The 22,641-nt window shown below is 37.6% G+C and overlaps 1 long non-coding RNA gene across 1 annotated transcript; it reads right to left on the bottom strand.

Annotated features, from left to right (window-relative positions):
• Positions 1-10,470: 10,470 nt before the first annotated feature.
• On the bottom strand, positions 10,471-17,901 carry LOC114825548 (uncharacterized). The gene is made up of 2 exons (XR_011582117.1): positions 17,738-17,901; positions 10,471-11,699 (listed from the first exon to the last, which is right to left on the bottom strand). It is a non-coding gene; the product is annotated as an uncharacterized lncRNA (long non-coding RNA).
• Positions 17,902-22,641: the final 4,740 nt, after the last annotated feature.

The following is a 22,641-nucleotide window of genomic DNA, read 5'->3' as shown; positions in this document are numbered from 1 at the left end:
CACCCAATCCTCCTCAGCTTCAGGAATCAGCAGGTGGTACATCAACGAGCAACCAGGAGGGCAAGGGCACATCTCCTCCAGTTTCCTTGAGCAGTTTGTTCCAATCCGGGCAGTCACCAAGCCTGTGGGTACCAGTCTTATCACAATAAGCACAATTAAGGCGAAAAGCACGCCGCCCATCAAATCCATAGCCCTTGCCAACCTGGGTTACGCCATAGGGGATCTGTTTCCTCCAAGGGCATTGATTCGGCCAGTGGCCAGGCTTAGTGCAAATTACACAACTAGACGGCGGCATTTGGGGAGGCTTCGCAACTATGCGTATGGGTGGGTCTTTGGGAAGTATGTCCTCCTTGAGCCAAGCTGGAAGAGTATTCTTCTCCTTAAGTTGGAGTTGAGTCTGAGAGTCTTGAGTAGCCTCTACTTTTGTGAGATGAGTCGTCGGAGAGTCTTCAACATAATCTTTTTCTTTATTTTTATCTGTATTTGTGTTTAAAACAAAATGTACAGAAACATTAATCAGTTGCGGACAAAAAATTTAGCCCACGTGCAGTATAAAAAAAATTAACTAAATATGTTTCAACAAATTATGAAAGTGATAAGATTCGTAGCTTGAGACCACTTTTAATATTAAAAAGAGAACAAACACTATGCCGATAATAATAAATGGTAAGAAACCCAATATGTGAAACTGTGAGGTAAAAAATTTAAACTTTTACAATTAATCACATTTTTCATAAGTGCATTTATAGTTATCCAATAATGCATTTTACTTTTCAACGGAATAGATTTGTTTTATGTGGGCACACAAATATTAACCTAGGAGTGCGTTTGTTGCATCAGACTATTTCGAATTGGTTTAGGTTCAAAAACTAACCTAAACTGGCTTAGACTAAATTAAGTTAGACTAACTTAATGAAGCGTTTGATGTAGTGTCAGACTAAGAAATTGGATTGACAATAAATTATTATTATATTTTAATCTCTTTTCTATGAAAAATATCAAAATTAATATATGGAAAAAAATGGCATCTTCTTCGCAAATTGTTGGTGCTCCTCATCAATTTAGAAATTACAAATTTTCCAATAACAATCCAAAAGACAGGAATGCGCTTGACGATAGACATTGACGGCTGAAGACACAATTCCCAAATTTCCAAGTTTTAATTATTACAAATAAGAAATACCCAAGAAAAGAACCCTAAAAAGACCAAATTCCCATCCTTCCCGCGCTCAGGCTCCGATACCCATGCCCATGGATGTGCCTGAAGATAGACATCGATGGCTCTGTAAAGACCGTCGTCGACGAGCCGAGCTTGACCAGACAGAGATATGGCGAGATTGTTGAACAGATCCGGTTTGAGATTCGCATCGAAGGCAACCTCAGACAGGAACTTATCGATCAATTTCCTGACGAGCTCAATCGAGTAGAGAGTGATGGAGAGGCGGAGAGAGATGAGGAGATGCGAGAAGAAGGAAGCTGCGTAGTGAGGAAAGGCGAAGAAGGTGGCAGTGTAGTAAGGTTCTTAGCAATCCCATGGTTTAATGCGGGATTAGTTTTGACGATCTAACGAGGTCTGAAGTCCACACGAATATATGCTAGTTTCATTTAAGTTAGTTTCTAAGCATACTAAACATGGAATAATAATCCTAGCTATAGTCTTATTAAACTACAAGTTGTATCAATTACATAGTTAAAGTTAGAGATCGTATAACCAAGTGAGGGGCATATACCCATACGTGCACCTAGTAATATTTAAGATTTAAACACTGCAAAAATTAGGCATCAAGTACCCTGATTAAATACAAGCACCGGAACCCTAAAAACATATGCAGATTGCAACAAACATATGCAGCCGAAATTGAAATGCATGAATCCCTAATTAAACATAATGCTGCTGATGATGTTTCTCCTTACAAACCCTAAGAACAAAAATTGAAACAGATAATCGTCCTCCTCATAAACCCTAAAAACTAAAATTGAAAAGCATACCAATACTAGGAGTCGGAACCTCATCTCGAAGCTTTGTGGGTTGGGCCGGAATTGGATTCTCCCCCTCCGCGGATCCTCGTGGTCCGCCTTCAGATCGGCGTTTCATAGATTTGTTTTTGTCAGAGATAGAAAGAGAGAAGGAGGCACGAGTTTCTCCATTGTTTTTGTTTATTTTTGTCAAATAATTTGTCAATCCAATAAAATTCCCAAATGCACAATAAGCGTGTGTGTTTAAACATGAAGAAATATATAAAATAAAATAAAACCCATAAAAATTGAATATCCCAAAAACAATTGAAAAATAAATTTGAGTTCTTTATGAATATAAATTAAAATAAAATATGGAAAAGTAGGAAGTTGTTTATAACTAAATTAATATATTGTCTTAAAATTTACTGAAAATATGACTTTAGCCCCTAAAATTCAAGTTTCTTTACATAAAACCCGACATAGTTTTTTTACTTGAATAAAACCTAGACTCCACATAAGCAAATTCATTAATTTTGTTTGCCTTTACACATTTTACATTTTTCATATGCCTAAAATACCCCTAATTACTATTTTAATGTACACATTTAATTCTATGCAAATTTGAAGGGAGGGATTAATGAAAACAAAAGCACTAATGTTAACTTTCCTTAAGATTTCGTAATTGTTTTTCAAATTTACATATAATTAGATTTTTTTAATTTAATCTTGTCATATCCAAATCAAGCCAAAAGGAGGACGAGAACCTGCAATTCGAGGAGGAGGAACAAGACAAGGCCACGGCAAGGGTAGAACAACCCTTGCTGCAGCCACTTACACTCCCTAATCCGTCCAACACAAGTAAGATAGGTTCTGTTAATTCTAACCCTATTCCACCCAATGTACCTTTCCCTAGTAGATTTATGCAATCAAAGAAGGAAGAAAGTGACAAGGACATTCTTGAGACGTTTAGGAAGGTACAAGTTAATATCCCGCTCTTGGATGCAATCAAAACAACACTACTACAAAAGGAGATATTAGTGGCGCTATAAAAGCGACAAAAAACACCAATTAATGTCGGATTTTTTGTAAAAATCCGACATTAAGTCGTGCAATGTCGCATAGTGAAATCGACTCCAATACTACCATCACAAAAGGGTATTGGTGTCGCTTATCCCTCTTAATCCGCCACCAAGAAGGAAAGTATTATAAAATAAAAAAGAACAACAACGTCGCTTAAAAGCGACATCAGTACTTACGTCACTTAAAAGCGACATCTAAATCTAATATGATGGCGGTCAAAACCGACATTAACTAACAAAAAAAAATTAAAATATCACACTTACTGTCGGTCCAAACCGACATCACCTCATTTAAATAAATAAAATAATCTAGCTACTGTCAGTTGTAACCAACATTAGCTTCAATCTCAATAAATAAAATACTTAGCTGATGTCGTCCATAAGCGACACCAAATATATTAATAATAAAAAAAATATTTTTCCGTTTTTAATTAATAATTATTAGTCCAATTTTTAGTTAAATGTTTGTTAATTAAAGGATAAACACTTTTGGACTCAAGCCTGACAGCCTGGGATTACCATCCTGTGTACAAAATCAAAAACCCAAATGGTAAATAATAAAAACAGGTAAACCTGCAATTCACATCCTCACTGAAAGTCCTTGTGTTGCATTCCCTTCTACTCGATTATAACCAAAAAAAAAACACACACACACACGCACACACAAACAAACAGATTAACCCCCAAAAAAGAGGTTAGCAAATCAGGAAGGAGAAGAGGAAAAACTGAAAAGTTTGTTAAAATTTCTAATGGAAATCATTCTCAGCTGCATTTAAGAACACACAATGTTATAATACATAGCTCCAAGCAAACCCATATCTTAGAAATTAATGCACTATAACACCAGATACCATCTTATCATAGCCTTCAATCAACTTGGAATGATCAGCACTGCCTCCATTCCTCTCCTTCCCCACTTTACCTTTGCTTCTCTTTGAACCCCTCTCCCTCAGTAACGAGCTACGACTTCTCCTCCGCTCTTTTCTCCAATCCCGAGGCGATAGACTTCGACTCCGGCTTCTCCATCTCCTTTGTCTACCTCCATCGGAATCGCTCTCAAACCTCATCATCCTCCTCTCTCTATCCCTATCTCTTTCTTTATAACTCTCTCTACTCCTACTTCTCCGCCTCGAATGCCTCTATCTACTCCTACTTCTCCGCCTCGAATGCCTCTCTCTGCTCCTGCTTCTGCTCATGCTCTGCTTCCTCGAATGCCTATTCTCTCTCTCCGAAACCCTAGCCGGTTGCCTATTATCCCTTTCCTCCGCAGCGTCGGCCTTCTTCCACTTCAACTTGTTATGCTTGCTACTAGATTTTGAACGTTACTGTCAGAACGTTCGTATTGAAGTTTCTCATAAAATTTCTAAAAGATTTGGTGAAGGAGAAGAAATGGACGATCGGATGAAATGGGGAAGGAGAAGAAGAAAGATTGAAATTGGGGGAGAAATGAAAGCACGGACGAAATGGGAAAGAAAGGTGTTTAAATATGGGTATTTAGTTGGCGTCGGTTTAAACCGACATGGATTGACTGACATCGAATTCAAAATTATTGTTGTCAAATTAAATGTACATGGCGTCGGTTAAAACCGACGCCAACCTGACACACTTTTCTACCCAGTCAACTTTCTGACACTCTTTAATAAAAGTACTGCGTTGGTTTAAATAAATGTTGGTGTCGGTCTTAACCGACACCAACTTCTGACATACTTCACATAGCGTCGGTTGAACAAAACTTTTGTCGCATTAAATATGATAGTGTCAGTTAAAACCGACACTAAGTTTACCAAGCAGGAAACATCCCACCTAATATTTCATCGAATTCGTCCTTTCCCGCCTAGAGTTTCCCACCTAGAGTTTCCCACCTAATATTTCATCCAATTCATCCATTTCCCGCCTAATATTTAACCCAAAGAAAAAAAATAACCAGCTTCTTCTTTTTTGTGTTATCTCATATAACATTTTAAAATTTTAATAAATAAAATTCAACTTCAATAAAATACGTAATAAAAAACATAAATATAATTTTATTATAAAATATCATCACATGCTAATTGAAACATAGTCTAATTAATAATTACAATATATAAAATAATTAATATATTTATTCCAAGTCATCATCTGAATCGAATTCATTAAGTATAACATAAGATTTGTGGTATCCATTAGTGTAAATATTTTAAATTGAAGATCGAATTCTTTCATTGTATTCATATAGGGTCAAGGAGTGTAGCTATAAAAAATCATCAAAATCGGAGTTAAAATAACCGTTAAATCGTGATTTTTCTTTTATAACCCTCGAAAAGTTTTGTCCTGTTACTTGATCTCTGAATGTTTGTTTTTGCGATTTTTGGGGTATGCGATCTCGAAGCATATACAAACAAGTTTGACGGTTGGATCATTGAAATTAGTTTCATAGGATGCATATCTCATCAAAACGATAGATTCACTAACACTTAGAGTTTATTTATACTTTCATTAAGTATAACATAAGATTTGTGGTATCTACTAGTGTAAATATTTTAAATTTACGATCAAGTTCATTCATTGTATTGATATAAGGTCAAGTAGTGTAGTTGTAAAAAATCATCAAAATCGAAGTTAAAATAACCGTTAAATCGTGATTTTTCGTTTATAACCGTTGAAAAGTTTTGTCCCGTTACTTGATCTCTGAATTTTTTTTTTTACTATTTTTGGCGTATGCGATCTCGAAGAATATACAAACAAGTTTGACGGTTGGATCGTTGAAATTAGTTTTGTAGAATACATATCCCATTAAAACAATAGATTTATTAACACTTACAAATTTATTCATACTTTCATTAAGTATAACATAAGATTTTGTGGTATCCACTAGTGTAAATATTTTAAATTGAAGATCGAGTTCATTCATTATATTCATATAGGGTGAAGGAGTGTAACTGTAAAAAATTATCAAAATCGGAGTTAAAACAACCATTAAATCGTGATTTTTCTTTTATAACCGTTGAAAAGTTTTGTCCTGTTACTTGATCTCTGAATGTTTGTTTTTTGCGATTTTTGGCGTATGCGATCTCGAAGCATATACAAACAAGTTTGATGGTTGGATCATTGAAATTAGTTTCATAGGATGCATATCTCATCAAAACGATAGATTCACTAACACTTAGAGTTTATTTATACTTTCATTAAGTATAACATAAGATTTGTGGTATCCACTAGTGTAAATATTTTAAATTTAAGATCAAGTTCATTCATTGTATTGATATAAGGTCAAGTAGTGTGGCTATAAAAAATCATCAAAATCTAAGTTAAAATAACCGTTAAATCGTGATTTTTTGTTTATAACCGTTGAAAAGTTTTGTCCGTTACTTGATCTCTGAATTTTTTTTTTTACGATTTTTGGCGTATGCGATCTCGAAGAATATAAAAACAAGTTTGACGGTTGGATCGTTGAACTAGTTTTGTAGAATGCATATCCCATTAAAACAATAGATTTATTAACACTTACAAGTTTTCATACTTTCATTAAGTATAACATAAGATTTTGTGGTATCCGCTAGTGTAAATATTTTAAATTGAAGATTGAGTTCATTCATTATATTCATATAGGGTCAAGGAGTGTAGCTGTAAAAAATTATCAAAATCGGAGTTAAAACAACCGTTAAATCGTGATTTTTCGTTGATAACCGTCGAAAAGTTTTGTCCCATTTTTTTATCTCTGAATGTGTTTTTTTTTTCCGATTTTTGGCGTATGCGATCTTGAAGCATATACAAACAAGTTTGACTGTTAGATCGTTGAAACTTGTTTTGTAGAATGCATATCCCATTAAAACAATAGATTTATTAACACTTAGAATTTATTTGTACTTTCATTAAGTATAACATAAGATTTTATGGTATCCACTAGCGTAAATATTTTAAATTGAAGATCGAATTCATTCATTGTATTCATATAGGGTCAAGGAATGTAGCTGTAAAAAATCATCAAAATCATAGTTAAAATAACCGTTAAATCGTGATTTTTCGTTTATAACCGTCGAAAAGTTTTATCCCGTTACTTGATCTCTGAATGTTTGTTTTTGCAATTTTTGGCATATGCGATCTCGAAGTATATACAAACATGTTTGACGGTTGGATCGTTGAAACTAGTTTCGTAGAATGTGTATCCCATCAAAACAATAAATTCACTGATACTTAAGAGTTTATTCATACTTTGATTAAATATAACATAAGATTTATTGGTATCCACTAGTGTAAATATTTTCAATTTGAAGATCGAGTTCATTCATTGTATTCATATAGGGTCAAAGAGTGTACTTGTAAAAAATCATCAAAATCAGAGTTAAAATAACCATTAAATCGTGATTTTTCGTGGATAACCGTCGAAAAGTTTTGTCCCGTTACTTGATATCTGAATGTTTGTTTTTTGCGATTCTTTGATGATGCGATCTCGAAGCATATACAAACAAGTTTGACAGTTAGATCGTTGAAATTAGTTTCGTAGAATTCGTTTCCCATCAAGTTCAATGGGGTGTGTGTGTATATATATTTATTAAGTAGATTTAAATTTATTTATTTTGTACATATAAAACTTAAGAAATTGAATGATATGTACATTTAAGCCGATCCAATGGTCACCAATTGTTAATATTTAATTATATATATATATATAATTATTATAGTTTTTAGGGGTATAAAATTGTTAAATTAATATATATAATTATTATAGTATTTTTTTAGGGTTTAAAATATTTAAAAACAATAAGTAGTGTCGCCTAGAAGCGACACCAATACTTTATGTCGCTTAAAAGCGACATTGTTTTGTTTAAAGCGACGCCAGTATTTAAAATTATTAAACTATATGTCGGTTATAAGCGACATTAAATGTTTACGTCGGTTTAAAAGCGACGTAGACATTTTATGACGCTTATAAGCGATAGTAAATCCGACGTCATGTTCAATTAGTGTCACAACTGTCTTATGCGCCACTACGTTATACTAAACCGACACCACTCACTGACACTATAAGTCCCTTTTGTAGTAGTGCAAGTCCCGAAGTATGCTAAATTCTTGAAAGAACTTTGCACAACAAGGAAGAGGATTTCAAACAAGGAGGTGGTAAGAGTAGGTGAGAATGTTTCAGCCATTTTGTAACGAAAACTGCCCCCTAAATACAAAGATCTTACCAAATGAAAATCTGAAAGGGCACTATGATATGACTTTTACATAAAAATATAGGTAAGTTATTTGGACATATGTATTAGTACTAAAATTTGCCTAGTATATGTAGTAATAAATGCAAAATAATTTACCTATAAAATAAAGAATGTTATTTGATTCAAAATAAATTTATCTATGCTTTACATAATAATATAGGTAAATTCTTGCACACATATATATTAGTAATAAAATGTACCCAATATACATAATAATACTTGCAAATAATTCACCTACAAATAAAGGAAATTCGATTAAAAAAATAGTATATCTACTACCTTTTGTTTATAAATTTCAATTTTCCTTTTTTTTTGTACAAACATAATGTACCTACAATATAATTTACCTTATTGTTTAATCTTATAAAAGAATAATGTATCTACTGTTTTATTTTAATGGTGATAATTTTTCTTGGTTTAACTTTTACGAAATAATTTAGGCAATGTTTAACTTTACCAAAATAATGTAACTACTATTTTTGTGGGGTTAATAAAGAAAAAGTACTTGATCATTGAATGAGTGGCCCTGTAACCTGGCTCTGATACCAGATGTTAGAACCAAAGAAAAAACGCAAAATAGTTTCGGCAATGCAACGCTTGAAAGCTTTCACAAAGCAGGGAGAGTTCTTATTGAATGAAAACAACTATCATGGCTATTAAATAGCCTTACACTTGAACTAAAAGAAAATAACAACTGCCCACGATTTTACAGATCCTATAATCATGGTAAAGACTACGTTAAACAGAAAATGCATGCTTGTCCCTCAAGTATAGGGATTATTGGACTCATAACAACCCTAAAAACTAGGAACCCTAGCAGTAACGGCTAGAAATCCTAACAACTTCAACAAATATGGCTTAGCTAAACAATTTGGCTTAAAATTTTACACAGTAACTGGAAAATCAATCAAAGTTGCGATACTTAATTGATTGTAAAATAAAAATCTAGCTATTAATAACTAAACAGTGAAAAAAATTAGGCATCAAGTACCCAAATTAAATTCGAGCATTGTAACCCTTAAAACACATGCAGATTGCAACAAACATATGCAGCCGGAATTGAAATGCATGAAACCCTAATTAAACATAATGCAGCTGCTAATCTTCCTCCTCACCAACCTAAGAACAAAAATTGAAACAGATAATCGTCCTCCTCAGAAACCCTAAAAACTAAAATTGAAAAACATACTAATACTAGGAGTCCGAATCTCACCTCGAAGCTTCGCGGGTTAGGACGGATTTGGATTCTTCCCCTCCGCGGATCCTCCTGGTCCGCCTTCGAATCGGCGTTTCATGGTTCTGTTTTTGTCAGAGCTATAGAAAGAGAGAAGGGGCTGGAGTTTGGCAATATTTTTTTGTTTATTTTTGTTAAAGAGTTGTCAATCCATAAAATTCCCAAAAACAATTGAATAAAAAAAAACCCATAAAAATTGAAAAACAATTGAATTTTTTTTTCCTTTGTTTTTTTTTTGTTTTTTTTTTGTGTTTTACGAATAGAAATTAAAATAAAATTTGGAAGTGGTTTATGACTAAATTATTATATTGTCTTTAAATTTATATTTGTTTAGTTATTTTAGAACTTTTTAAAGAAAAAGGGTAACGTTGTCAATTTACATTTGACTAAGAGTTTTTTATAGTGTTGTTATTCTCACTCTAATATTTTATCTTCCCACCCACCTTTTAATGAACTTTTTTATTACATGTTTGCTCGTTTGTAAAATGATCGATAAAGACCTTAAAAGATAGCCCTTTGTTCACAAAAAATTTATTTACCCTTACACCCTAACTCACCCAATAAAATTCCTCAACTTTAACCCAACTGGATCAGTAAGAATCCCTCAACTCTAACCTAATTATAGGAATGGTCCTCTAATTTTAACTCAATTACAAAAAATAAAACACTTTTCGCTTTCAGTTGTTTAGGCCCGACTGAAGAAGGTTTGTGGAGTGAGATTCTTATCAAATTCTTATGCCAAATTGTCTCTTCTTTCATTGCAGGTAAAATAATATTCAACAATTTTTCTCTGTTTATATGCCTCCGTCAATTTTCTTGAACCAACTAATTATATAAAACTAACTTTTATAGGTGGTTTCCTTTTGCCCAAGTTTGAGACTCAAGATTATTGCTCAAGTTAAAACATGACAAGCTAAAGACTATTTCCGAATTATGAGCGCTAACTCCTCTTACCTTCTCTGTTAATCGTCTACTCATTCTTTTTCTCTTTCTACTCAGGAACTAAATATATAACAAGGACGAGAATTTTACAACCAATAATAAATATATGTCACATAAACATTCTTGCAGCCCCATTCAAGGAAACCATGAATGCAGCAGCCGCAGAACTGAAATTTGAAATCTGAAACGGTAACTGAGCAGAGGTAACGCGTGTCCCAAGCAACATTCCGTGGGTCATGCCTGTCCTATCCAAGTTAAAGCCCAATATCAAGATCCTATGGGCCTCCAAGAATCCAGTCCAATATATATGTAACAATGTTACAGAATTAACCACCACCATTTTGGTTTTGGACATGTGACTCAAAACTAAGAATCGACACAGAAGGAAGGGAGGGACCAAATGAACACCAACAACCATAACTTAAACCGAAATATCAACAAAACTCAAAGACCAACAACAACTCGAAAATGCAGAAGCTTCCCTGCTCGAGGACTAGGTGTATGTGAATCAATCACTACAACTGTCGACTAGAAACACACACACCTCAAAGCACCAGTACAAGCCAATCAAATCAAAGCAAAACGTCGATCCAAATTAATAGACACTGCACAGATATGATATCCCAAGCGAGTACATGCAAGGGACAGCCAAATCAAATACCGAAAATACCCAACAACAAAGTATATATATCCATGACCACAACAGAGCTATCTAGCTTAATATTCCAAGACATACGTGGTTCCATAACATCATATATATAATATAGAGCACTAAAATGAAACAATAATTCAACAGGTTCCGCATACATGCACCCCGTCATCCTCAGCTTCAGCAATCAGCAGGTGGTTTTTCATCGAACCAACATGGGTGCAAGGGCACATCCCCTCCAGTTTCAATGAGTAGTTTGTTCCATTCTGGGCAGTCATGAACCCTGTGAGTACCCGTCTCATGACAATAAGCACAGTTAAGGCGAATAGCACGCCGCCCATCTACTACATAGCCCTTACCAACCTGAGTTATGCCATAGGGGACCTGTCTCCTCCAGGGGCATTGATTCGGCCAGTGGCCAGGCTTCGTGCAAATTGCACAACTAGACGGAAATTCAGGAGGCCTAGCAATTATGCATATGGGTGGGCCTTTGGAAAGTATGTCCTCCTCGAGCCAACCTTGAGGAGTATTCTTCTCCTCAAGTTGGTGTTGAGTCTGAGAGTCTTGAGCAGCCCCTACTTTTGTGAGATGAGTCATTACAGAGTCTTTAACATACTCTTTTTCTTTATTTTTATATGCATCTGTGTTTGAAAGAAAATGTACAAATATATTAATCAGTGGTGGACCAAAGATTTAGCTCACGTGGGGTGTGGAGCAAAAAATAATCACAAGGCGACACGTGGATTTTTGGATGAAGATGACAAATTTACCCTCAGTGCATACCAGATCTCCTACACGCGAGCAGTGGAGAATCATCCATTAACCAAATCAGGAGTACCCAAAATACGTAACAAGTTCAAATTTGTCTCATCCATCCTCATTCCATAACCTTCAAAACCTTCCATACAAATTAGATTAATTAGGCTAATTAATGGATTAATTCTAATTAATCCATTAATCACCAAATTAATCACCATTTTCACACAAAATCCTCTAAGGGCCGGCCACCTCATTCCCTATATATAGGACCCTATTTCTTTTAAAAAGCTAAGCTCACACTCTTGCAAAACTCCCAAAAACTCTCCAAATATTTTTCTCTTTAAATTCTAACTTTGGCATCGGAGTTTCTTCGGCCAAACCCCCCCCCCCAATTCATTGTGGACGCGTGAGGTTCTTGGCCTTGACCTAAGGTGTTAATTGTTTTGTAGGTGCAATTTTGTCCAAAAAGAAGAAGGCGGAAATTTGCATCCACAAATTGGTGCTTTCATTTGAGAGTTGAAATCCATACTCGTAGAAGACTTTCGCATAAAAAGGTTTTTCTCTATTTTCAAGTCCATTTGAATATTTTTTATACGTTCTTATTATTAGATATTTTTATTTGCAAAGGTTCTTTGATAAAACGTATAAGAAAAATATAATGGCTAGAAATTTAGAAAATTCCATAAGTGAAAATTCCAATACTCAAGAAATGGGATCGCGGAGATCCATGAGGCAAAATGCGGTCGTAAGCAGAGTGGCACCACCACTACAAGGTTCCACCATGGCCTAAGCCATGCCATCCAAGTTTGCATGGGCCCGAACCTAAGCCTCGCATTCGCATGCACCATGCATTGAGCAGCCTGTTCCCGTGATCCAGCCTGCTCTCGCGACCCAGCCTGCTCCCGCCGAGCAGCCCACTCCCTTGGCCCAGCCTACTCCCGCCGAACAACCTACTCCCGCGGCCCAGCTTGATTCCGCCGGGCAGCCCACTCCCGTGGCCTAGCCTGCCCCCGCGGCCTCCCAAGCAGCCCAAGTCGACCCAAGACTATCTTAACCATCTGGACCTACCATCAAGCCAGGGGCATTTTCACCACATTTCTTCGCGGATTTGACATTTCCCAACTCAAATATCGCGGCCGGAGCCACCACACTTCCACTACTCAAGGAGGCACATTCCTTCCAATCTCTTCCAATCTAAATGGTAAACAACACTTGTCTCGACAAGTCATAGAGTTGACGAGCGTCCTTGCACAACAGACAACCTTGGTGAATCAACTCTTGCAATTCATCGAGATCCAACGTGCCTCGGACGAGGTGTCCCGAAGTAGAACAAGGGCAGATGAACCTCTCCACCAGCGTCCCGGCAAACAACCCATCAACCAGCCATGATCTGAGCATTCTGGCAATTTACGCTCCCGCCTGGATCCTTGGGATAACGTATACTCTCGTCTTATGGCGCGGAGGAGCGTGCATTCCCGATCAAGCCCATGGACGAGCATACGATCACGGTTGAAGTCACACTCCGATTATCAATATGGACAACCTTCCAGGCGAATTGTTCATTCACAACTAGGCTCGCAAGGAGTATTCTCCACCTCACATTGGAGTAGGCAGCACGGTAGACGAAGAGAAACAGTCACTCAATCCGACTCAAGTTCAGCCGACAGCCTGCGAGCAGCCTGTTTGCCTGCCAGGAATATGCCACATGCACCGCAGCTGCGACATAGACGAGTCGATCATAGGAAAGAGTGGCCCAAACCCATAGATCACAACCCAGGGCAGCCGAAAGTTCCACTGCCCCAGCAGAGGTAAATTTAAGAAAACGTTGAGATGCTCCTAATTGAAAGATTGTGTAATTTCCAACGTAATGAGCCTGCTGATGATGCGCTTAGACGAGACATGAACAACATAAGCATGTCACCATTCACGAATGAGATCAGGCGGACAAATCCACCTCGCGGGTTCACTATGCCTCACTTCACTCCGTATAAGAGAGAAGAAGATCTGGATCGACATCTTAAGCACTACTGCAGTACCATGATCCTCTACAGGAACAACGACGCGTTTATGTGCAAAAATTTTGCCACAACTCTACAAGGCGAAACGCAAGATTGGTTTCACACTCTACCGCCACAGTCGATCCGGAGTTTCAACGAACTTTCCTTTGTTTTCATTAAGGAGTATTCGTCTAACCGCTCAATCAAAAAAACATCCTACCATCTCTTCAACATCTTAAAAGACCCTAAGGAGACAATTCGGGACTATGTCAGGAGGTTCAAAGCTGAGAAGACCAAGATTGTTGGCTGCAATAAGGATATAGCAACGGCAGCATTCAGAAATGAGCTTCCATTCGAACATCTTTTATTCGGAAAACTAATCATGGGAGAAGAACTGATCCTAGCAGATTCGTATGCTTTGGCAGAAAAGCATGCATTATGGGACGAGGCCAAACAGTCTAACAAAAACAAGTCAAAAAAGAAGCACATGGAACGTTCCTCGACCAAAGAAGACTCAGGGCCTGAAACATTCACCAAGTTCACAGTTCCAATCAGCCAAATTCTCCGCAAGCTTAAGAACGAACCTTGGTTTAAACTGCCGCCACCCATGAAAGGCGATCTTACCAGGCTGGATCATACAAAATATTGCGCATTCCATTAAGGACCAGGCCACACTACCAACGACTGCCTAAAGTGGAAGCAGTACCTTGAGAAGCTGACAAATAAGGGTCGATGCGATGAGTATCTTGATAGGTCAACGAAACAGCCTACATAAGCAGGGGAAGTCTCCATCACCCCCTAAACCCCGTTTGGGCTTTTCCAAATAAGTTCGAAGTCTCAAGCAGCTCGACGAACAAGGCCTCGCAAGCCAAAGATTATCTAGTTTGTTATGCAGTTTCTACCTTCCAGCACAGTTGATTTATTTCTTTATTCTCAATGAAGATTCAAGAAGTTACTCATAAACGTGGCTCAACTGCTGTCCACAACAACTGCTAAAAACCCTTTCTAGGTTGCTCTCTAGTGCGAGAGGGTAAATCAATTCCCCGACACCCAAAAGGGTCTGCTTTCCAATGCGAGAGGATAAACTAATTGCTCTCCAGTGCGAGAGGGTAAACCAATTCCCCGACACCCATATGGGTTTACTTTATAGTGAGAGAGGATAAACTAATTGCTCTCTAGTGCGAGAAGGTAAACTAATTGCTCTCAAACGTGAGAAGGTAAACTAATTGTTTTCCAGCGCGAGAGGGTAAACTAATTGCTCTCCAGTGTGAGAGGGTAAACTAATTCCTTGACACCCATCTGGGTAAGCTCTCCAGTGCGAGAAGGCCACATAGCTTAAAAGATCGAATGCTTGAAGATCAACTAGGCAGCAAATGGTCAGGGGCAGCAACCACTTTTTCACTTAATAGTTCACTCATCCGACACTTCATCTTCAGCAGCTTCGATCTTGGCAGCTTTATCCTTGACTGCTCCATCTACGGCAGCTGAGAAATCAAACTCAAGCAGTTTCCTCATTTTTGGCAAGCAGCCCAGACATGGCAGCCTAAACCGTTGCCCACGCCACGCCACTTCCTCTGCCCATGCCGAGCTAATCCTTGGCTTCAATCAAGCCAAGCAGCACAAGCAATGACCCCTGCCACACCACCTCCTTGGCCTATGACAAGCCGACTCCTGGCCCCTGCCAGCTTACGTGCCGCACCACCCCGACGGTTGCCCCGTGGTAGCACCACCCAAAAAGAAGACAAGAAGAATTAAGTTTTTATTACATTGGCACGGAGAAGACGAAGAAAGCAACAAAAGACGATCATTTGCACATGCAAGATGTAGAAGATTGCTAGAGAAGGGGGAACCAATATCCTCTAAGCTCTCTCTCTCTTGTAGGGTAGAATAAAAGGAAAACTAATGAAAAGGGCTTGAAAACTTTGAGTTTTAATGATAAGGACAAAATAAAGGGTAAAGTGAATAGTACCAGGATTGACTTTTTAGTGTAAAAATGTGGTTTTTCGTTAAAGTGAACAGTACCGGGTGCTTTTCATTAAAGTTCCCTAGAATAAATCACTCTCCAAAGTTGATTTAATAACCCACTTAAGGTGGACTTAAATAGGCTTTGAGAGAAATTTATTTTCCTTTCCTAGAAGGATCTAATTTCATATTAAAGAGGGAATCTACATCAAAACAGGAAGCAGTTCTAAGTTTCCTAGAGTAAGAAGATCTCTACACCTGCTGCCCTTTCCTACGAGCAGCCCAGCAGGTGTGGGGGCATTTGTGGAGCCAAAAATAATCACAAGGCGACACGTGGATTTTTGGGTGAAGATGACAAATTTACCCTCGGTGCATACCGGATCTCCTACACGCGAGTAGTGGAGAATCATCCATTAACCAAATTAGGAGTACCCAAAATAGGTAACAAGTTCAAATTTGTCTCATCCATCCTCATTCCATAACCTTCAAAACCTTCCATAAAAATTAGATTAATTAGACTAATAAATGGATTAATTCTAATTAATCCATTAATCACCAAATTAATCACCATTTTCACACAAAATCCTCTAAGGGTCGGCCACCTCATTCCCTATATATAGGACCCTATTTCTTCTAAAAAGCTAAGCTCACACTCTTGCAAAACTCCCAAAAACTCTCCAAATAATTTTCTCTCTAAATTCTAACTTTGGCATCAGAGGTTCTTCGGCCAAAGCCCCCCCAATTCATCGTGGGCGCGTGAGGCTCTTGGCCTTGACCTAAGGAGTTAATTGTTTTGTAGGTGCAATTTTGTCCAAGAAGAAGAAGGCGGAAATTTGCATCCACATAGGGCATAAGAAAACAAATTAACTAAATATGTTTAAACAAATTACAAGAGTGAGGATATTCGAATTGGAGACCACTTTTAATACTAGAAAGAGAACAAACACTAGACCAATAACTGTTAATAAACCTAACATGTGAAGTAGAAAAATTTAAACTTTCGCAATTAATAACATTTTTAATAAGTTAATTGACAATTATCTAATAATGCATTTTAGTTTTCAACGGAATAGATTTGTTTTATGCGGGGGCACAAATATTAACCTATGGTCTTATTAGCCTACAAGCTGTATCAACTACATAGTTAAAGTTAGAGATTGCATAACCAAGTGAGGGGCATATGCCCATACTTGGTCCGCCCCAATGACATTAATAATATAGAACATAAGCTAAGTAAGCCATAACATCTGGATTCGGGCCCTTGCTTACTTTGGAGAGATTTTTTAGTGTGACCAACATACGGGATGGTACACCACATGTCACTATATAAATTATGGGATATGTGTGTTAAAAAGTTAATAACTTAAAAAATAAAATTTCTCACAACTTACATAGAAACAAGTGGTGTGCCACTCTTGTTCCCGTCACAATGAAAAATTTCTCCTTACTTTGTATCTCGATTTCATTCATGCTCAATTACATTCTACACAAGTAATAAATAGCTACTTGAAACTAATACTCCCCAGCGAGTGTGAAATATTGTTGAGAAGTATTTCTACACGAGCGGCCGGCCTGGCCAAATCAGACAGAACTGCGATACTTAATTGATTGGGAAGTGAGTATCTAGCTTAGCTAAACAATTAGGTTTAAAATTCTACTCAGCAACTGAGAAAACCAATCAAAGTTGGGATTCTTAATGGACTGTAAAATAAATATCTAGCTATTAATAATTAAACACCGCAAAAAATTAGACATCAAGTACCCTAATTAGATTCAAGCACGAGAACCCTAAAAACACATGCAGATTGCAACGGACATATGCAGCGGGAATTGAAATGCATGAAACCCTAATTTAACTTAATGTTGCTGCTAATCTTGCGTCTCACAAACCCTAATAACAAAAATTGAAACAGATAATCGTCCTCCTTACAAACCCTATAAACTAAAATTGAAAAGCATACCTATTTCACCTCGGAGCTTCGTGGGTTGCGTCGGAATTGGACCCTCCCCCTCCGTGGATCCTCCTGGTCCGCCTTCGAATCGGCGTTTCATGGTTTTTTGTTTGTCAGAGATAGGAAGAGAAAGAGAGAAGGGGGTACAAGTTTGGTCTTTCTTAAATTATTTTTGTCAATCTATAAAATTTCGAAATGCACAATATGCGTGTGTTTAAATATGAGGAGATATAAAATATAAAAACCATAAATACCAACAAAAACAATTGAAAAAATATATATATTTGAGTGTTTTATGAATAGAATCTAAAATAAAATGTGGAAAGGTAGCAAGAGGTCGCACTTGGTGCGATGACAAGTGTCTTCGTCCATGAGCGGTAGGTCTCGGGTTCGAGACTTGGGAGCAGCCTCTCCATAAATGGGGGTAAGGCTAGCCGACATTCACCTCTCCCAGACCCTGCGTAAAGCGGGAGCCTTGTGCACTGGGTACGACCTTTATTTAAAAAAAATTTAAAGAAAAAGGGTAACGTTGTCAATTTACATACTCGATTGGCAGAGTTTTCTTAAGGTAACTTAATCAAAAATCAATAAAAACTTTACTATTAAGCCATATATCAATGACATATTTTTGTGTTTAAAAAAAACGACATTTTATTTTGGACTTAATCGATGATATATTTTTATTAATTAGCTATAGGTTAATGATGAATACCACATAGATTTAAGTCATTATAAATAGTTAGAATTTGACTATTCTATCATTCTCTCTTTCTCTCTCTATGAATGTCATATGACCTTTAAGATGTTATAATAGAGATTTAGATCATCTCCGTATCAGTTTTGTGGTATCGACAGGACGGATGGATCTCATCCATTGATACAAATCTAACGGCCAAAAATCTCTTCTCCTTCCTCTCTTCCCCTCAACTCTTCTCCTTCTCCCTAACTTCGAAGCTCTCAACCTCAAACCACCAGCCCCCCAAATTCAAGATCAAATACAACCCCAGCTCAAAATCAGCCGCAACGCCACAACCCACCCAACCCAACAACCCTTAATTGTAGGTCCCTCACCTTACCCTCCCCAAAATCCAGCATCGCCACATCCCTCAATTGCAGGTCCCACGACCCTAAAATCTCATTTGATGTTAAAGAAACAACAAAGAGAGGGGTCGTGCAAACCGATGTCTTTTGGTTGTAGAGATAGTTTTCATAACCATGGAAGAATTATAGAGGGAAAACAAAGTTACAATAGCGAGAGAAATCTCAAAGATGAAGGAGAAGAAAGAGATGACAAATAAAAAGCTAAAACACTAGAAGTGAGCAAAATATAAATCAGACCTACAGTACAGATGACCTGCAATTGAATTTGGGGTTTTGTTATCAACGATGGGGTGTGACAGTGCAAGGAAGAAAAGTTGAGGGGGGGAAGAGAGGAAGGGAAAGAGGTTTTGGCAGTTGGATTTCTATCCCCATGGAACTGATCCGAAGATGATCTGAATCCTATAAATAGTTAGAACATGAATATTCTATCACTCTGCCTCTCTAGACCTTCATTTACATGGAGGAGCCTGCTCAACTAAAAAAAAGGGAACTAGGAAATGAACACTACGTTACAATGTCCAAATCCAAATGTAAAAAACAGAACTAAAAAATAGACAATGCATTACAACAATTGCTTTCAGTTTGATCTGTTTGAAAGAGTAGCACAACCATAAAAAAAATGAAAACATTTTCCAAAAAACAAAAGAGAAAACATAACTTTACAATGTGGACAAAATCACAGTTCCAAGCGAAATGCTGAAGATCTTTGTGTAATTGTGTGAAAAAAATGTTTGGGATAATTTCAAGGGTTGATGAAATGCTTGTTTCGAGGCAGAAAAAGAATGAAAATATGCTGGTTTCATTTGTGTTGCTGCCTCCCTCAGCTCTTTAGAGATGTACCCCAATGGACAAGCTTTGCAAGAGGAAACATTTGTTGCCAATGATGTGGGAACGGAGTAGGATTCTTTCCCCTCCTATTCTCATCCCCTTCCCTCCCCTCCTGTCACATATTGCTTTTTGTCTTATTGTCTCTATAAAAAAAAATCAATATAAGATGTTGATGTGGCTTAACCGTAACCGTTCAAATAGGAGGGGAGGGAAGAAGAGAGAGATTATGAGGGGAGAGAATCCTCCTCCTGTGGGAACACAAACAAATAGTGTAACTTTCGACCCGTAATCCCCACGTGGACTATTACATTTAACTTTTCTAGTTGATTTTGTTTGCATGTTTGACCTTTTGTAACATGGCAAGTCACTGTTGGTCCACTCATTTCGGACGCATTGTAGTACAAAAACATCGTCTTTGTCTGAAAATTCGATTTGCCCTGCTCGTAATGAAAAATAATGAACAAACATCAACAAGAAAAAAAATTCACATATTTTCCATATGACAATTTTTGTGATTCCAGACATCATAAATTTTAGAGTAAAGTACAAAAAACTACCTCAACTATTAGTCTCACAACACTTTCATACCTCATCTTTTTAAAATGACAATGTCATACCTCATCTTACGAATTTGTGCCAATGTCATGCCTCCGTTAGTTTTTCTGTTAGTTTCTCTATTAAGTGCTGACGTGGCTTGGCTTAAATAGTGACGTGGCTTAAATAAATTAATAAAATATTAAAAAATTAATTAATTATTAAAAACTAAAAAATTAAAATCATTTAATATTTTTTTTACATGGGGACCCACCCCCTTTCCCCCTCCCGTCTTCCCCAAATCCGATCCACCCCCTTTATTCTCCATCCACCCCTTTTCTCCCTTCTCTCATCTGCAACCCCACCCACCTTTCTCTCATCTGCAACTTGCACTCACCCTCATTTCTCTCCTCTTCATCGTCGACTCCATCCACCAACGACCATCACCCTTTTCCCCATTCTAACTGACGACATCGAAGTCGCCGATCTTTAGCACACCAACCTCATCCCTCTCCGGGTACCCACTCCCTCCATCGATCTCCTCCCCTTCCTTACCAAACTACCCATATGGGTTCGAATACTTCTGCGAATCCTTGACAGCCTTGTCGCCCCGGGATTACCAAGTAATCGACTTCGTTGTCGGGTTTGCAGAAGTTGAGGATCGCCTCTGTCACCTCCCTCTGCTCCTGCAGCCCAGCAAAACGCAGCAGCAATCCCCGCACCCACCACAGCTGCCGAGTCTACTGTGAATACAACTTGGGTTTTTTTTTTTTTTTTTTTTTTTTCTGGGAAAAATTGAATGGTTTTGCTTTGTTTGGTTGCTTGGAAAATGTGGGAGAAAGGAAATGAATTTTTTTGATATTCTGAAGGTTCCATTTTCTTAGAAAAGTGAGGTAAACTGGAAGATGGATTTTTGAACTTTTGTTAATGGTGTGTTCTCAGGATTGGTGGGTGCTTTGTTTTTGATGCATGCTTGTAGGTTAGAAATAGAGAGAGCGGCAGAGGAAGAGAAGAAAGGCACCTTGTGGGAATGGGAGTGGCTGGTTTAGGGTGGGATCTGGGTTTGGGCTTGGGTTTGGGGAAGACGGCAACCTGGTCGGCGCCGACCTTGACAGCTCTCCCTCTCTCCCTTTCTCCTTGACAGCTGCAGAGACGGCAACGACGGCGAATCGGCGGTGGGCAATGGAGTGGGAGAGGGAAGCGGGTCGGAGCTTGCAGGTAGATCCGAGAAAGGAGGGTGGATGAAAAAATCCAGGTGGGTTTGGGGGGTTCTGGGCACGGCGAGAGATAGAAGTGGGGAGGAAGGAGACTATGGTGGAGAGGTGAGGGAGATGCGAGAGAGAGGGGAGAGAGAGGGTGGTGGAAGAAGGTTGGGGGGGACGGGTGGGAAGGGGACGGGGGGGGTCGGGTGGGAAGGGGTTTTGGGGATGCAGAGAAGAGAGAGGTGAGAGAGAGGTGAGAGAGAGGGGGGGAGAGAGAGAGGAGAGAGAGAGAGATTTAATATATATATTTTTTAATTTTTTAATTTTTAATTATTAAAAAATATATTTAATTATATTTTAATCCAGTTGGATTAGTGAGTGACCCCGTATCTAGCCACGTCAACACTTAACAGAGAAACTAACAGAAAAACTGATGGAGGTATGACATTGGCACAAATTTGTAAGATAAGGTAAAACATTGTCATTTTAAAAAGATGAGGTATGAAAGTGTCGTGAGACCAATAGTTGAGGTAGTTTTTTTGTACTTTACCCTAAATTTTATGTAAGAGCTAATTTAATTAGATAGTTATTGAATATCTTCTTAATTAGCTAAGTACGACCCTTATTTTATAACAACAATAAACTGTTTTTTGCGCATTTTCCATACCATTAGTAAAAGCAACTTGCTTGAAAACGCAGTCTATTTTCTGTCTTTACGATAATTTTTTTTTTTGCATAAACTAAATATAATAAAGACAAGAATTTTACGTTTAATCGATTACTCAATCTCTTTCTACTCAGGAACTAGTACTACTTGTTAGTTGTTTTCTTGTACGATCAGTAATAAATAAATGTCTCATAATATTTCCCTTTTCAATTTAGGAAAAAGAAGAAGAAGAAGATTGTATGTTTGTTGTATATTTAAAATATATTTTGAAAAGACAAAAGATACTTTCCCCCTTCAATACAATTATGAAGGCTTTTGCCATTTGGATAAATTTGCAACGTATTGTTCAAGGGAACCATGAATGCAGCAGCTGCACTGCACAATTAACCCCAACAACAATCGACACGAAATTAACAGAGAAGGACCATATGCACCCCAACAACCATTACTTATGCGAAATATCTACAAAACTCAAAAGACCAACAATAACTCAAAAATGCAGAAGCTTGCCTGCTCGAGGGTGTATGTGAATCATTCACTACAATTGTCGATTAAAAACACACGCACACCCTTAAAGCAAA

The sequence above is a fragment of the Malus domestica genome, chromosome 06, assembly GCF_042453785.1.
Source record: "Malus domestica chromosome 06, GDT2T_hap1".
Lineage (NCBI taxonomy): Eukaryota > Viridiplantae > Streptophyta > Magnoliopsida > Rosales > Rosaceae > Malus > Malus domestica.
The sequence above is the reverse complement of the archived record's forward strand: the minus strand, read 5'-3'. Positions and strand labels throughout refer to the sequence as shown.